This window comes from Muntiacus reevesi, chromosome 2 (genome assembly GCF_963930625.1).
Source record: "Muntiacus reevesi chromosome 2, mMunRee1.1, whole genome shotgun sequence".
Lineage (NCBI taxonomy): Eukaryota > Metazoa > Chordata > Mammalia > Artiodactyla > Cervidae > Muntiacus > Muntiacus reevesi.
The window spans coordinates 37,906,626-37,922,718 of NC_089250.1; the positions used below are offsets into that span (position 1 = coordinate 37,906,626).

At 49.7% G+C, this 16,093-nt stretch overlaps 1 protein-coding gene and 1 non-coding gene across 2 annotated transcripts in view; both read left to right on the forward strand.

Moving 5' to 3' along the window:
- The window catches only part of SLC24A3 (solute carrier family 24 member 3), a 426,143-nt gene that overhangs the window by 96,337 nt on the left and 313,713 nt on the right, over nucleotides 1-16,093 (forward strand). The window lies entirely within an intron of this gene.
- LOC136162322 (small nucleolar RNA SNORD86) lies at nucleotides 14,527-14,615 on the forward strand. Its single transcript, XR_010662124.1, has one exon. It is a non-coding gene; the product is annotated as a small nucleolar RNA SNORD86 (small nucleolar RNA).

Below are 16,093 nucleotides of genomic sequence, written 5' to 3' on the forward strand. Positions count from 1 at the left end.
GTGTCCGACTCTCTGCAACTCCGTGGACTGCAGCATGCCAGGCTCCTCTGTCGTCCACTGTCTCTTGCAATTTGCTCAAATTCATGTCCTAGGCAGCATTGTTCTTTGAGGCACTGGATTTTACTTTCACCACCAAACACATCCACAACTGAGCATCATTTCTACTTTGACCCAGGTGCTTCATTCTTTCTGGAACTATTAGTAATTGCCTGCCACTCTTCCCCAGTAGTATATTGAACACCTTCCAACCTGGGGGCTCACATTCCACTGTCGTATCTTTTTGCCTGTTCATACTGTTCATGGGCTTCTGGCGAGAATACTGGAGTGGTTTGCCCTTTTCTCCTCCAGTGACTTAAAATCCGGACACCTCCGTTTTCTAGCTCCAAAACTCGATTGGATTTCCTAATCTCAGAGACTGTCGGCTGTTTCATCTGTCTGGTGAAGGGTCTGAGCCTGTCCAAGCCAGTGATGGTGTTGCTAGTTTATTAATGTAAATGAAGGACCTCACCAGGTGACTGGCATACTCTCTAGTCTTTTTCTTCTCAAAATGAAGCCCAAGGATCAACAGCATCTCCTGGGAGTCAGTTTGAAATACAGAGTCTCACACCCAGCTGGGCCCTCTGACTAAGGGTCGCCAGGTGATTCTGTGTGCATCAGAGTCTGAGAAGCGCAGGCCCAGAGCTCCCATCTCCTACTTGGGAGAGAAAGCTCTGAGCCAACTTTAGGGAATCAAGGGGCTTTCTGGAAGGGGGCAGGGTCCTCAGCCTCCTGAGAAGTGGCCCACCAAAGGAGAGTGGAAACTGGGTCTGGATTCTTCTCCATGTAGGTGGGCTAACTTGAAATGGCCCTTTCTTGTTTATGTACCTGCTGCTCCCAAGCAGATGGAGGGTCATCGTTTGGGTGTGTAGGGACAGGGACACCTCTCCCCCTAGGAGAGCTGGGCTTCCCGCCTGTGTCCTGGGTACCCTGAGCTCTGGGAAGATCCAGGTCATCCACCAGGTTGGAGTGGGGGCGCAGAGTGTCACCCTCTCGCCGCTACAGCGTCCATCCTCCCCGAGTCCTGATCCTGCACAGTGGGAGAGCCCAACAGGTCATGATGGCCTGAAGCAGAGCTAGGTTCAATGCCAGAGGTGGCCCCTGGGGATGGACCTATCCTGCTTGGTCTTGGGGAGCTGGTTCCACCCCTGGTCACCTTATCCAGGAGGCTCGGCTTCTAACCAATGATTTTCAGTTTCTTGAACAGATGGGCCCTTGCCTTCACACTGCCCCTTCTAACATCATTCCAGGGGTCACATGTGATGGTCAGAAGACAGAGGTGTCGGCCTAGCTGGGGGCTCATCGGCCATCAGGGACTTAAGTCCACCTGGACCCGCTGCATCTGAACATGAGTCTCACAGGATCCCGACGATTCCTGAGCACAGGAGAGTTCCACGTGCATCCCGCTGGTGTATGCTCAGCAGACGTTCTGTCTTCCTTTGTTAACCATTGTGTAGCAAATAAAAACCAAGAAGGCTTTGTATGAGAGCTTGAGGAACGAAGTTCCTCAATTCTGGGCCAGGAATTTCGTGCACCAACTCCTCCCTGCCGGGTCCCAGCTGGGCTGCTCCAGGGCTGACCCTGGTCACCAGGGGAGGAACCAGGCTACTCTGGTCACTCGTTCCTCCCCCACGGCTGCTGCATAGAGCTGTCGCCTGTGTTGCAATCTTGGGGCCGCAGGAGCGTAAACAGAGCGTGATGGCGCAGTCCACATGTTACATAACCGCCCTGGAGGCCTGCTCTCCAGATGTGTGGATGACTGCTCCCTGCCCCTCGAACTACCTGTGTCTTTAGCCAGATTCTGCTTCTCTAGGGAAAAGACAAAGGCCAGCTCCCAGGATGGCCAGTGGGCTTTAAATCTTATGGGAAAATGCCTTTTTAAAACTCATTCTAAGTTGTGTTTATTTGCTTTCCTGGAGTCTCAAATTTTTTTCTATTTTTCCTTTCTTCTTTCCTTCATCAAGAAGCACATTTTAGGGCCATTGGAGCCTCGGTTTTGGTTGCTCACATGCTTGTGTGTATTTGAGTTCAGATTCTGGAGGACTTTGGACGTGAACCGAAACCCATGTTCAGGGGCCCAGGGCTGGAGGAGAACCAGCCTTGTGTTGGGCAGCTTTTGACCACAGGGTCCAGCAGTGATTTCTTGCCAGGCAGCGAATCCTTCCAGGACCACAGACAGGAAATGAGGACAAGGAGCTAACACACACACAGACCCTCCTCCCTGACTCTGGGGCAGGCGGGCTGGTCTTCTGGTGGGGGTGGGGGGATTGGGCTCACAGGCCTCACTCCCTGAAGGTGGGGGCAGGACATCTGACCTCTTCCCTGCAGAGTGATGACTCCTCTGCTGAAGACGTGTGCCTGCCCAGCAGGCTCAGGATGATGGCAAGGGCAGGGGAAGAAAGGCTTCCAGGAGGAAGCTTCTTTGAATTGACAAGCATCACCCCTGGGAAGACGATGGCATGCATCCTTGAAGGTGGTCAGGGGGACTAGAGCGGCCTCTTTTGCTTTAGTGACAGCACATAGCTCCCTTCTCGCTGCCCTGGTCAACACAGAACTCATCTTGCAGCATGTCTTTCAAGAGGATGACTCCAAAGAAAAGCGGTTATAGTTGCCCGGGGTAGCCCTTAGCCCATCTGAGGGCATGGCTGCCAGGCCCTGTCTGTGGCATGAGGACTTTTTTTTCTGATTCTTTCATACGTTGTGACTAATGAGTACTTTTGCACCCACTTCCTTCTCCTGGTCAAATTCACTTTTCAAATACTGGAATAGCAAATGGACACGAGCCTATACTCCAAGGACAGTAAATTCAGGGTAGTGTACTGTCAGGCTGGAAAGTCGTCCTGTGAACCAGAGCACTTGATTACTTTATAAAGGTGACACGGTTATTGGTGAGTGGTGATGGAGGTGGCCTTAGTTAAGTTGCAGTGTTGGAGGAGTACTCAGGAGGCTGAGACCCAGGGCTCCTTTGTCCCTTCAGCCAAGGGCTCCCTTCCTCCCCCTGACGTGTGCGTGGGATGTGGGCTGACTCCTGGTGGGTGGGCTGGTGGAGAGGAAGGCATTCCAGGAATCCATCCAAAGGTCCAGTTATATGGAAGCCTAGGACAGGTCAAGTATATATAGCTTTATATTTCTATCTTTGGCTCTTTTAAGTTAGAAGAGTCATTTAAGAACACACACTTAGCCTAGAAAGTTCAAACAGTATGGAATCCTGTGGAGAAAAAGTTAAATTCCTTATCACGCACCTGTTACCTCCTCCCCGTGAGCTCCAGGGAGACAGTCATTGCAAACAGGACAGTGACAGGGTGGGTCCTTCAGGATCTCTTTCTGTTCATTTACAAGTGCACACAGAGAGATGATTAAAACATAGGTAGGAACGTTTTACACTTTATTTGGCTATTTGCTGAACTGCTACCCGGATGCCCGATGGGTTTTGTTTTCTTTCGTTTTCTGATCAGCTGTTTGTCCAGATCGCATGTGACAGGGAAGGGCCTGGGCGAGGTGGTGGTTTTATTTCAGCCATTAACGTGAACAAGGAGATGTCACGAGCTTATAGCATCACTCAGCATCTCAGAGCCCCACAGGCCACCCTCCGAGCAGGATGGCAGTCAGAGCCTCCCCAGGAAGAGCTGGGGGGAGGCTGGTGCCCCCCACCGGTCTGCCCTGGGGCTCTACACCTGCATGGCCCCAAATGAGCCCCAGGAACCCGAGTGAATCTGGAATGCAGCCCCGTCCTGGGTCAGGGCCCGTCTCAACTCTGAGGCCCGAACTTGCCTCTCTGAGGCCTTTCTTTTCTCAGCTGACTTGACAAGTCAGAGGTTGAGGCCGAACTGAGAGTCTGAGGCATGTGGTGTTCCAGCTCCCGCGTCCCGTTGGATGCGCAGCACCATCTGCCCGCAGAGTCAGTCCTGGGGTTTTGAGCGGCTCTTGAACGTGAACCTTTCCTTCTGCCCTTTCCCAGCTGGTGGCAGGGAGGTGTCTCAGTGACAAGTTTAATCCCCCTGGGGCTTTACAAACTTGCTGGGTGACCTCCCTGCCCCTCGCTGGGAGGGTCTACGTTGCAGAGGGTGAGCAGAAGAGAGGGCGGTGCTGGACACGTGGTCTGAGGGTAGAAGTCCAGGTAGCGGGGTGTGCGGGGAGGAAACCCCTTCATGTGCGCACTTCCTGATGATGGGCACGAACCCGTCACCCTGTGCATTCATCCGTCATTCAGCTCAGCTTTCTATGGGGTTGGCCAAAAAGTTTGCTTGGCTTTTTCTGTAAGATGTTATGCAGAGGGCCTTCCCTGGTGGCTCAGTGGTATAAAGAATCTGCCTGCCAATGCAGGAGACCCCTGTTCGATCCCTGGTCTGGGAAGATTCCACGCAGCACGGATCAACTAAATAAGCCTGTGAGTTACAACTACTGAGCCTGTGCTCCAGAGATGGGGAGCTGCAACTGCTGAGCCCACGAGCCATAAATACTGAAGCCCAATCACCCTAGAGCCCATGCTTTGTAACCAGAGAAGCCACTCCAGTGAGAAGCCTGCCCACCACAACTAGAGAAAAACCTGTGCAGCAACACCTAGTACAGCCAAAAATAAATATGTAAATAAAATTATTTAAAAAAAAATAAGATGGAAAAAAGCCTGAACAAAATTTCTGAACAACCCAGTACAACCGGGCACTGTTGAAGGACAATGGAAGTTTTTGACCTGCAAACTCTCTGCCCCGAGTTTTACTCTGGTTTCTTGTAGGGTCAAAGGTCCCAGGGCTGCAGACAGCCAGTCTTCCTTCCAGGGCCAGTGTTTTCCAAGGAGGCAGGAAGGGAGCCTGGGCCTGTCCTTAAGCACCTCCCCCGCTGTTCTGGACACTTGAGTGTCCTTTCTCAGTGAGGTCTTCCTTGTCTGCAGGTTGGAGGGAGTGACTGTGGTGGGTTCTTGGCCAAGTAGGCCGCCCAGTTCTCCCACCTCCAGGCATGCTGCCCGTCCCATTGGCTCCAGGATGAGTGCCAGCCAAGGCTTGTCCTAACACAGCCTGGCATTTCCCAGGCTGTGACCTGTCGGTGTGTCTGGACACAGGCAGAAGGCCACGTCAGACATGAGTTACGCATGGTGTCTGCCCTGTGCAGAAGGACATTCATTTCTTAGAACACTAACTATGCTTTTCGACATAAAACTGAAGCTCCAAAACTTTGGCCACCTGATGCAAAGAGCCAGCTTATTAGAAAAGACCCCGATGCTGGGAAAGATTGAGGACAGGAGGAGAAGGGGACGACAGAGGACGAGATGGTTGGATGGCATCACCGACTCAATAGATATGAGTTTGAGCAAGCTCCGGGAGATGGTGAAAGCAGAGAAGCCTGGCATGCTGCAGTCCATGGGGTCACAAAGAGTTAAAGGCAATTTAGCTGCTGAACAACAATGTGGGAAAAAGTGCTAAAGGAGAAATTTGCTTTGATTTTATGGGTTGTGGGGCCAAGCAGGCTGGTGGTCAAGACACCTGCTTTTGTGGTACCTACATCCTGTCCCGGCTGGAGGAGAGCACCTGGGTTGGTTTTTGTCTTTTTGCAAAGATGAGGTCTTTTGAGTCTCTGTGCTCAAACCTGCTCACCACACACCCATATCTGTTTCTTGTACTTTCACTTGTGAAAGGTTGGTGTCCAGTAGGCCTGTTTCCCCCTCTTTTATACCAGACTGGAAATGTTTTAAGTGAGAAATGGAAAGCAGGCTCTGGGCAGCCCTGGTAGGGGCCCCAGTGCTGGTTTTCCAGAGGGTGATGCTCTGAGGACCAGTTGTTGGGAGTGGGGTAAGCATCAGACACTCCCACTCAGGGGCATGGTGGGAGGGTGTGTTGGAGGGACTATCCACCCAGCACCAAGTGGGAGTCAGTGAAAGGTGGTTGGAAGAGGTGGGGTCATGGGCCCACCCCATGTAGTTTGTTGAATGACTGGGGCCAGATCCTTGATGTGGTAGGGCTGAGGCCTCCCTTGCCTCCTGGCTATCATCAGGACAGGATCTCATGGGAGGGGCCTGGTGCTCACAATTTTATCAAGAACACAGACGCTGGTGATGTTTATGTCTGTGTGGACCCAGTGGCTCTGCTGGAGGGTGAGTGGGTAATCACAGCACAACAAGAATCCACAGTCCTCGTGTTCACTGTGCTCACAGACACTGGTGTCAAGGTTGCAGCCTCTGCCCACTAGCAATGCAGCTGGAGAGGGAGAGGTGAGACAGAGGCTCAGGAGCAACCAGAGGCGGTAAGCAGGTCCCCCGAGATTACACGGGCCAAGGAAGGGAGGCTGGAGCTGCCTTGGGGGTGTCGGGGGGCTGGACAACACGAGCGTCTGGTCTCTCGCGAGCGAGGACCGTGGTCCGTTTGACAGGGCAGGGGTTCCCTGTGTCATCTGAGCTACAGTTCATAAATCACTCAGATGAAAAATCCAATCTTGAGAATGTCCAGCAGGACATTCAGGACCTCTGGGATTAAGTCATGTAGCCGGGAGCTGTAAATCAGCCAGAAGTGAAGTCACGCTGACTCACAGGAGAGGGTGTAACCCCACCTGACGTGGGCCTTGCAGAGGAGACGGTGGGGACGACTTCAGGCTGTCAGGGCTCCTGGCTCTGTTAGCATCGCTTTGAAATGTGGACTTTCCTGGATCCTCCAGGGCTGGTCGGACGCCTCCTGCGTGGCGAACAGAGTTGCCTTGTTCTGTCTCAGTGATGCTTGCGTTTCTCCTCTGCTCCCACGGTGACTCCTCCCTGACCTGCCACGTTTACAGAAAAGAGGCAAAAGGGAAAAGGGGTCTTCAGGGCCGATCAACCCTGCCAGGCCACCACCCTCCCTACCCTGACCCAAGTGGTAGGAGAGACCTGGGTGCCCTATCTGAGCCACACCGGAGACCTGCCCGCAGTACCTCACTCCTGCAGCCAAGGGGCTGCCTCTCCTCCCTGAGTCACCATGATGGGTTCATGCCCTTTCTGGGGAGGTCTTTTTGCCTTCCTTCCCCTTCTTGTCAGGGACATAGGATTGCTTTGCTGAGGGTGTGGTGTTTACAGGAGGAGCTTCTCAGGTGGCTCTAGTGGTAAAGAACCCACCTGGTAATACAGGAGACATAAGAGAAACAGGTTCGATTCCTGGGTCAGAAAGATGCCCTGCAGGAGGCCATGGCAACCCACTCCAGTATTCCTGCTTGGAGAATCCCATGGACAGAGGAGCCTGGTGGACTGCAGTCCATGGGGTTGCACAGAGTCGGACACAACTGAATGACTTTAGCATGCATGCACGCTGTTTGTAGAACACCTCTCTTCTTTACATTCCCGTGATCTCAGGCAGCTTGGTGGGGGTGTTCAGAGCTGCTCTGGGTTTCAGGGAGCAGGGGTTGCCTAAGTCCTGCCTCTGGCTCTGTCCCTCATCTACTCCGGGCACCTGGCCCCACCCCACCCATTTACTCCTGCCTTCTTTCCCTGGAGTTGGAGCCCACTTTGCTCCCCTAGTGATGGGCTGGAATGTCGGAGTCTGCGACCCTGGAGCACCTCTTGCCCAGGGTCATGGCTGCACCGTCCTTGGGGGCTGCCCACCAACTCATCTGTTGAGGACACGGCTCTGCTGGCCACCTTAGGGGGAGAGGCCAGCGGTGAACCTCATGGGGTGATGGGCAGTTGTGCCAGCAGGGCCCCTTCCTGGCCACTTGCAGGGTTGGCGGCCACCACGAGGGGAGAGGAATACCCTGTCTCCAAAAGCGTTAGTCGCTCAGTCATGTCCGACTCTTTGTGACTCCATGGACTGTAGCCCAACAGGCTCCTCTGTCCATGGAATTCTCCAGGCCAGGATACTGGAGTGGGTTGCTATTTCCGTTTTCCAGGGCATCTTCCCAACCCACGGATCGAACCCAAGTCTCCCACATTGCAGGCGAACTCCTTACCATCTGAGTCACCAGGGAAGTTTTCAGGGTGGTTTCTTTTTCCTTCTAGAGGCAGCCATGTGCTGGCACACTGACCTTCCCTTTGTGTCCAGCTGTGTCCAGACCTCAGGGGGCAGCCACACAGAGTCCTGGTCTGGAGACGTGAGTTTCCTTACAGCTGACCCAGCCCCCCTCCCAATTTGCTGTTGAGGTGATCTCCTTTCCTCTACCTGGCATAGACCTACCAGGTGGTTTCAAGTTTGACCACAACACAGCTCAAGGACCCTGGGTTCCACTGTGTTGCAAGCTCATGGTGAAGACACTGGGAGGGACAGAACAGCTTCATTCTTCACTCTGTGTGTGTGTGTGTGTGTGTGTGTGTGTGTGTGTGTGTGTTGTATTGCTAACGTGTCTCAAGTCAGCATTTCCCAGCAAAACCGCCTGGCAAGGCAATCAGGGCCTCAGGCTCAGCGCCTTCTGGGACCTGCTTCTGGGAACCTGTTCCTGAGACACGGGTGTGTCTCTAAGGCAGGTGTGGCCTCAGCAGGTCCTCCCACCTCCCCGCCCCCAGCAAACCTGCCCCATCACAGGTGCTCGCCTGCATCTGTGGATGCCCTGTATGCACCGTAGGAAGTGCTGGGATGTGATGCAGAACAAAGTAGATTCTTGCCCTGGAAGAACTAGGAGGCCAGAGTGGGGTTTAAAATACTCAACAGTGACAAAGCGCAGCCCTGACAGATCAGGACTGGCCGCTGAGTTGAATGGAGCCAGAGCCCTGTTCCTATCCTTTGGATCGTGGGGACATGGGGGGTGCAGTGCTGGGGGTGCTGCGGGGGCTCAGGGAGGCACGGAGTAGGTGCTGGAGGAGTTTCAGGGGGCAATTATGTACTGGGTGGTACAGAGTGTTTTGATACGTTCACAGTAGGTATGTGGATTCATACTGCATGTTCAGCCACTTGTGCCCACTTGATGGTGGGTTATGGGTCCTTCCACCTTAAAGGTTGGTGCACCAGGCTCACCAAAGCCATCGGCTCCTCCTATGCTTGGGGCAGGTTGTATCAGTGGGGAATCCCAGAACGTCGTTGCACAGACTCCCAAGTAGGTTCATTCTCCTGGGCCTGCCTCTCTCCTGGGCCTGCCTCGCTCCTGGGCAGCATCAGGGATGGATTGGGAAAGCAGGGTCCACCCAACTTGCTCACCTGTAATTACATTCACTTAAACCTGTCGGCATGTCAAAGCTGCATCTGGAGCCAAATGTGTCTAAAGGCAAGCTGGCCCGGGCATTGCTGACGGCCCAGCCTGTGTTGCAGCCGGTTCTTGCCTTTGTCGAGTCTTGTCCGGTGCAGGCAGGTCAAGTTGCAGAGGTGTTGCATATGTGTGTTTTGCGTTCCAGTCAAAACATGGTGATTTACCAACATCACAGGGGCCATATTATGAAATTAACACGGGGGGTGCCTGCGTGGAGCTTCGAAGATTATTTCCACCTCATTTGAGAGACTGTTACAGAATCGATGCTGTGAAGCTCCTGGGTTGGGACATCTGCTCATTTTTCTGGGAGGCATGCTGTCCCTCATTTGGCTCATACTGTGGCCCTTCCGCCTGGAGTGAGCTGCTCTTATGGATGCTGAGCATTTCTGGCTCTCTCTGTGTCTGTGTGTGTGATCTCTCTCTCTCTCTACACAAGTGTGTGTGTTTCCTCTGTGTGTTTTCCAGCCCCGCCAAGCAGTTCTCCAGTTCTAAGTGGACACCGCCTGGGTGTCCTGCAGATCTGATCCGATCCTCACACTGTCCACCTGGACACAGCGCAGAGCCCACAGGTCACGGGCTCAGTCCATGAGGCTGCCCCCACTTCAGACACAGGTCACAGGTCCCGGGTGTCACCTGTGCTTCTGACCCACTGGCTATAAATTGGAGCTTTCCACAACCTCCTCCTTGGTTCAGTTAATTTCATAATTTGGCTTATGAAACTCAAGAAACATTTACTTACGTTTCCCAGTTTATTTTAAAGGCTATTATATGCATGAATTATATCTCAGTAAAAAAAAAAAAGTGGGGAAAGGGTATTGTAAAAGGATACAGACACATCCAATGAAGAGGTACACAGGGGGAGGTCCTGCCCAGAAGCTCTGTCCCCATAGGACTGGGGTGCACCACCAGCACATGGACATGTTTACCAACCTGGAAGCTCATCAACTCAACTTGCTGAAGAATTTTGATAGAACTTAATCTGCAGACCTCACCCTCCCCTTCCCTGAGGTTGGTGGGTAGAATTAAAAGTTCTAGCTCTCTAATCACTGGGTCTTTCTTATGAGTAACACCAGCCTGAGGCTCTCCGGGAACCCCACCTGAGCTCCAAAGGGGCTCCTTAAGAGTAAGAAAACCATTCCCATCACTCAAGAAATTCCAAGAGTTTTAGGAGCGTTTTGCCAGTACAGGGTCCAGGACCAAATGTTGAACATACATTATCATTACCTGCATACATATGTGTGTGTGTGTGCGTGTGTTAGTCACTCAGTTGTGTCTGACTCTTTGCAGCCACATAGAATGTAGCCTGCCAGACTTTTTTGTCCATGGAATTCTTGAGGCCAGGAATACTGGAGTGGGTAGCCTTTCCTTTCTCCAGGGGATCTTCCCAACCCAGGGATCAAACTCTGGTCTCCTGCATTACAGGCGGATTCTTAACCAGTTGAGCCACCAGGGAAGCCCAGGAATACTGGAGTGGGTTCAGGTCAGTTCAGTCACTCAGTCGTGTCCTACTCCCTGTGACCCCATGAACCGCGGCACGCCAGGCCTCCCTGTCCGTCACCAACTCCCAGAGTTTACCCAAACTCATGTCCATTGAGTCGGTGATGCCATCCAACCATCTCATCCTCTGTCATCCCCTTCTCCTCCTGCCCTCAATCTTTCCCAGGATCAGGGTCTTTTCAAATGAGTCAGCTCTTCGCATCAGGTGGCCAAAGTATTGGAGTTTCAGCTTCAACATCAGTCCTTCCAATTAATACCCAGTACTGATTTCCTTTCGGATGGACTGGTTGGATCTCCTTGCAGTCCAAGGGACTCTCAAGAGTCTTCTCCAGCACCACAGTTCAAAAGCATTATTCTTCGGCACTCAGCTTTCTTTATAGTCCAACTCTCACATCCGTACATGACTACTGGAAAAACTATACCTTGACTAGATGGACCTTTGTTGGCAAAGTAATATCTCTGCTTTTTAATATGCTGTCTAGGTTGGTCATAACTTTCCTTCCAAGGAGTAAGTGTCTTTTAATTTCATGACTGCAATCACCATCTGCAGTGATTTTGGAGTCCCCCAAAATAAAATCAGCCACTGTTTCCACTGTTTCCCCATCTATTTGCCATGAAGTGATGGGACCGGATGCCATGATCTTAGTTTTCTAAATGTTGAGCTTTAAATCAACTTTTTCACTCTCCTATTTCACTTTCATCAAGAGGCTCTTTAGTTTTCTTCACTTTCTGCCATAATGGTGGTGTTATCTGCATATCTGAGGTTGTTGATATTTCTCCCAGTAATCTTGATTCCAGCTTGTGCTTCATCCAGCCCAGCATTTCTCATGATGTACTCTGCATAGAAGTTAAATAAACAGGGTGACAATATACAGCCTTGACGTACTCCTTTCCTGTTGTTCCATGTCCAGTTCTAACTGTTGCTTCCTGACATGAATACAGGTTTCTCAAGAGGCGGTCAGGTGGTCTGATATTCTCATCTCTTTCCGAATTTCCCACAGTTTATTGTGATCCACACAGTCAAAGGCTTTGGCATAGTCAATAAAGCAGAAATAGATGTTTTTCTGGAAATCTCTTGCTTTTTCGATGACCCAGCGAATGTTGGCAATTTGATCTTTGGTTCCTCTGCCTTTTCTAAAACCAGCTTGAACATCTGGAAGTTCACAGTTCACATATTGTTGAAGCCTGGCTTGGAGAATTTTGAGTATTACTTGGCTAGCATGTGAGATGAGTGCGATTGTGCAGTAGTTTGAGCATTCTTTGGCATTACCTTTCTTTGGGATTGGATTGGATCTTCCCTACCCAGGAGTTGAACCGGGGTCTCCTATATTGCAGGCAGATTCTTTACCAACTGAGCTATCAGGGAAGCCCATATACATACATATAAAACATATTTATTTGGGAAAATCAGGTAAAAGTATTGCAGACAAACATCATGATCCTTTGTCTCTAAACACTTAGGGCTGATCTCCCCATACATGAATGCAACACTACTCAAGAAATAGAACAGCCACGTCAGAACCTTTGAAAGCAATACAGATGAAATTTTGAATCAAATTAAGACCTGAATCTCAGAAGCATGAAAGATGATTAGTAATTTATTGGGCAGACATTTACCAAGTCTCTGGTTTGCACAGGTCACTGGGTTTGGAAGTAAGGAAGCAGAGGGCAGAGGAAAGTCTGAACTGATAAAGACACTGAAAATATGTGAAGATCAAAAAAGAAAAAATGAAGAAGCTCATGCTGAATGACTTTGGTCTTAGAAAATTGAAAGCCATTTCTATTTCCAGGCTGTCAGATCATCTAGGAATCAGTACAGGTCATCTTAAGGAGTAAGATCATCTTATGCCTTGAACCTCCAAGATGTTTGTTACACTTGAATGTGTTTAAAATAACTAAAAGTGTGTCAGAGGACAATGGAGGAAAGATGCTATAGAGTTTTATCTATACCTCATCTTCTTTATCCATTCCTCTGTCGATTGACAGAGCTTCCCTGGTGGCTCAGAAGTTAAAGCATCTGCCCACAATGTGGGAGATCCCTGGGTCGGGAAGATCCCCTGGAGAAGGAAATGGCAACCCACTCCAGTGTTCTTGCCTGGAGAATCCCGTGGACAGAGGAGCCTGGTGGGCTACAGTCCATGGGGTCGCAGAGTTGGACACGACTGAGCGACTTCACTTCTGTCGATTGACAAGACATTCCAGGTCTTGGCTTTTGTAAACAGTGCTGCAGTGAACACTGTGGTGCATATATCCTTTCAGATCATGTTTTTCTCTGGGTCTGTGCCCAGGAGTGGGATTGAGGGTCATATGGTAGCTCTGGTTTTAGTTTTTAAAGGAACCTTCATTCGGTTCTCCATAGTGGCTGTACCAATTTACATTCCCACCGACAGTGTGGGGTGGGGGGGAGTTCTCTTCTCCTCACACCTTCTCCGGCAGTTGTTTGTGGACTTTTTGATGATAGCCATTCTAACTGGTGTGAGGTGATAGCCCACTGTAGTTTTGATTACAGCAAAATCTTTTTTGACCCACCTCCTAGAGTAATGAAAAGAGAAACAAAAATAATCAAATGGGACTGAAATTAAACTAAAAAACTTTTGCACAACAAAGGAAACCAAAGCCAAAGCAAAGACAAGCCACAGAATGGGAGAAAATATTCTCAAATGAAGCATCCAACAAGGGATTAATCTCCAAAATATACAAACAGCTCATGCAGCTCAATAACAAAAGTACAAACAACCCAATCAAAAAATGGGCCAAAGATCGTCATGGGCATTTCTCCGAGGAATGCATACAGATGGCCAAGAAGCACATGAAAATGTACTCAACATCACTAATTATTGGAGAAATGCAACTCAGAAGTCCAAGGAGGTATCACCTCATATTGGTCAGAATGGCCATCTCAAAAAGACCACAAATAACAGGTGTTGGTGACAGCATGGAGAAAAGGGAACCCTTCTACACTATTGGTGGAAATGTAAATTGGTACAACTCTTATGGAGAATGGGCTTCCCTGACCCAGGTTCGATCCCTGGGCCAGGGAAGATCCCTTGGAGAAGGGAATGGCAACCCACTTCAGTATTCTTGCCTGGAGAATTCCATGGATAGAGGAGCCTGTTGGGCTCCATGGGGTTGCAAAGAGTGGGACCACGACTAAACGACTAACACTTTCACTTTTATGGATAACAGTATGGAGGTTCCTTAAAAAACTAAAAATAGAGCTACCATGTGAGCCATCACTTTTTTTTCCTGATGTTTACAGTTGCCCCAGTTTTTTTTTTTTTTTTTAAGCCAAATGTGTCAGTTTGAATGGACTTTTTGTAACAGAATGACCTGGAGCCATGTTTGACTATACTTGTGCTAACTGGTGGGTTAGCAGGGTAAGCAGGTCTATAACGCAGAAGCCTTTGGGTGGTCCAGCCCAGAAATGTTCTAGGACCTGGAGGTTTCACCTAGTGGGGGATTTTTTTTTTTTTTTTTTGGCAAGGTTTATTTCTTTTACATTAAAGACTTTCTTTGGTCAGGGCATTTCAAGAAGCAGTGGGATCAGGCCTTATAAAGCCAGCAGGACTAGACGGGCATATTCAGGTGACCTCTTACCACAAGGCCAGTAGCATCTTCAGGCTTCTTTGTGGGTGCTGTCATTCTGCATTCTATACCCTGAGGGTCACCAGGAGAATAACCAGATGCTGAGGCCTAAGGGGAACTTTTCCAACCACTTACCCGTTTTATGGAACCTTCTATCAAAGGGGTGCTGGAAACCATGCTTGCCACCGGAGGAATTAAAATCAGTGCCTCATTTGCCAAGAGACTCAAAGACTTTCTTTAGCTGGGAAATAGTTCCTTTGCTCTGTTTTAAGAATTATTTTTTGTATCTTGGCCAACCATTTGATTGATGTAATTATCATCAACAGGCCTCTGCTATGGGGGTGATGGCCAGTCCTGGTGTCTGAGTGATTCCCAGGGCTCAGCAAAGGGACCAAGTTTCCAGAGCCTTGAAGACAAGGGGTAACACCCCAGAATACGGACTCATTTTCCACTCTACCTTCATTGGCCGAGCAGCTGCCAAGAACAAAGGTTGCATCTCCCGACACCTGGCAAACAAATGCAGTATTGCCTCACGAGTCGATTGCTTCTCTGAGGTGCCCACCAGTGTTTTTGGGGAGAAGCTTCGAGAACAAGTTGAGGAGCGGCTGTCCTTCTATGAGACTGAAGAGATCCCCTGAAAGAATCTGGATGTCATGAAGGAGGCAATGGTTCATGCAGAGGAAGCGGCTGCTGAAATTACTAGGAAGCTCGAGAAACAGGAGAAGAAACGCTTGAAGAAGGAAAAGAAAAGGCTGGCTGCAATTGCCCTGGCTTTTTCAGAAAATAGCAGTGCCCCGGAGGAGTGTGAGGAGACAAGTGAAAGACCCAAAAAGAAGAAATAGCAAAAGCCCCAGGAGGCTCTCAGGAGAATGGAATGGAAGACCCATCTGTCTCTTTTTCCAAACCCCCCAAAAAGAAATCTTTTTCCAAGGAAGAGCTAGTTAGTAGTGATCTTGAAGAGACAGCTGGTACTGGAAGTCTTCCCAAGAGGAAGAAATCTTTACCCAAAGAGGAAACAGTTACTGACCCTGATGAGTCAGAAAACAAGAGGGTCCCCAAGAAAAAGTGGAAATTGTCCAAGGAGGAGCCACTCAGCAGTGGACCTGAAGAGGCTCCTGCCAGCAAGAGCAGCAGCTCCAAGAAAAAGAAAAAGCTCTGAAAGCTATCCCAGGAAAGTTAGAATGGACATCTTCCTAATGGGACATAATTTACAGAGGTATTCCCCATCCCATCCCCTAGAGCCCAATTAAAAAAAAAAAAAACTTAAGAAGTCTACTAAACTAGGACTGTTTGCTTTTGAGTATGTCAGAGGCAGGACTACCTTACTCACAAGATCTCTGAACGTCAAATGAGACGAGGCACAGCAAGTCCGCATGCGGTGCCTGGTGCAGGATCGGAGCTCAGAAAACATCAGTTATGATTACTGAACGTATTTGGTAGCTGCGATGATCTGACCTTAGCACACTTGAGAATAATAAAAAATGCTCGTCCTGAGTCACTGGATGCTTCCTCTAATTTCAGTCATTTGAAAGCTGGCTGTCTGTGGTGGCGGCTGATAAGTTACAAATTGATGTCAGAGGGCTAATTTCACTGCCTTCTCATCTTGTTAGAGGAGGGGACACCAGTCAGAACACTGCTTTTCTCGGTGCTAAGGCGCCCCTCAGATCCATCTGATACTGTCTTGAAGTTGTAATGTTTTCCTTGAGGACTGATAAGATCCACAGTGAGATTGGGTGACAAACATATTATCATATCCAAGTTAAAAACCCTCTGATGTTTACCGTGGGGCACTTTTTTTTTTTAAGTTATTTTATTCAAGTATATCTGATTTACAATGTTGTGTTGGTTT